The following is a 2,068-nucleotide window of genomic DNA, read 5'->3' as shown; positions in this document are numbered from 1 at the left end:
GACATCCTACGGTGACTTGTGATATGGTCATACTTTTTAAGGTTTATACGAACCTTAGAGCAATTCTGTAGCCTGTGTAGTATAGTGATCTGTTCCTGTGTTAAACTGTATCCAAAAACAGTTCTTCACAAAACATTCTTCTTAGCTCTCTGTTCTTTCGTATCTCTACCGCCGTTATCTTGAAATGGTCTTTTCTGAACTCTATACTCAAACCCAGCAATAAGGTTTTTCAGTTCATTGGTCAGGGCCCAAGTTTCTGAACCATACTACTACTGGGATAATATGTTATGGTGTAAATCGAACTTGGTTTATACTCACAACCTGCAGCTTATTGGTCAGTTTAGTTTTCTAGGGACCTACCACACCAATTGACATTTGCTTTAACAAAAAAAAATTTGTATGTATACACTAGCTGTGTGCCCGTTCTACGCACGGGGATCTTATCATAGTCAGTTAAAACCTTCTTATATAAAGCACAGCAGTTGGTTTGCATACTTTCAGATATGCTGACAAAACTATTCCTTCGCAAATACAGTATCTGACAGTTTCAAGCCAAAACTAATGCTTCGCAATTAAATGTCACCCGGATCTTGTTGGTCCATATGTTATATACAATGATTAAACTAAATAAACGGTATCAGCATTCTGACACATACTTTCTCCCATAAGTTTGTCAACAACCTTTATCAAGTGTAAGCGGTGAGAGTAAATATACGGAAATGGGATTTGTACAATTTTGTTCAGAATTTAAAGGACTATAACATAATGGTTAAAAGTATTTAAGGTACTACCTCAACCTCTTAATTTAACACTTTATTCGGGTTGACATTTTCATTATCAAGGCGCTCTTGTCCTTTCCGTGAAACATTGAGAAACAAGGGCATTAATGCGTTACCATCATACATACACACAAAAATACCGAACTTAATTAGGGAATCTGCTACGCTTTAAGCATAAAAAGGTACATATAAAATTAGTACTTGAAATCTTTGTTAATGCCATAAAATTTGATCATAACAATTTATATTTGCTTGGACCGGAGATGACTCGAAATTCTGTCGAAATGCTATCTGAATCGGTTTGCTATTATGAAATGAAGTACAGTAGGCCTACTATAGTCGATTTAGATTGGTAATTTGTAATAAAAATTACCAAAATAGGCCACGAACTATTGATACATAAACAACGTTCAAAGTGTTTGAACAATTCATGATGGTTTGCTGAATAAATGTTTTACTAAAATGCGTTATAGTTTTCTTAGCATAACATTTTGGAATCCAGACAGAAAAAGCAAAAATTATACAGCTAAGACATCAATTAAATTGAATAGGCATACGCCTGTAATAAATAAAGTGCAACACCAACGATAACTAATTTGTAAATTACTGTGATGTGTTGGTACGTAAAAATGATTCTTGCTGCTACTAAAGGTTAAAAGGAAAAGAACCAGTACCGTACCAAAAACCAACGTTTACAGTTAAGAACTGTAGTACAGCCGACCAATTATATGCGTTGATCAAGGTTATTGATCTCTTGGTTTTGGATTTTCTCGTAAAAAGTTATCGGCAATCAAAGTTATTTCCCATTAATTGCTTTATTTGTACACAACTCTTAATGTAAACTTATCGGTGTCAGTTTGAAAAAAAACCTTATACAACATAACTTTCTGTTATTTAATAGATTACGTATTCTCTAAACAATGGTTGCTGGTATATATATTAACATTATAAGGAAATGTGACAAAAATCACACAACGTTGGGGTTTTGGACGTTTATAATTTTATTTCTTAAGTACCTAGGTAGGCCGTGTATTCTATGGAAAAGTACCGGTATCAAGGATCGTTGTCGAAAGGGTTGTTATAAATAATTGGGTAAGCATACGTACCACACGTACCCAAGAGAAGGGCTATGGGCCTATTGGCTGTATGGTCCAGCGATTGCATCACACGGTGAGTAGGAACTATTGACTTTATATAGTCAATGGTAGGAACAGAAAGTGACACATTGGAAAATCGAGTTCAGCATCATCCGTAAACCTCTGTTACAATCACCCACTGCAGTTGTAATT

Source organism: Macrosteles quadrilineatus, unplaced genomic scaffold, assembly GCF_028750875.1.
Source record: "Macrosteles quadrilineatus isolate MER2022 unplaced genomic scaffold, UCM_ALF_1.0 Scaffold_4__1_contigs__length_99947679, whole genome shotgun sequence".
In the NCBI taxonomy this organism is placed as follows: Eukaryota; Metazoa; Arthropoda; class Insecta; order Hemiptera; family Cicadellidae; genus Macrosteles; species Macrosteles quadrilineatus.
The sequence above is the reverse complement of the archived record's forward strand: the minus strand, read 5'-3'. Positions refer to the sequence as shown.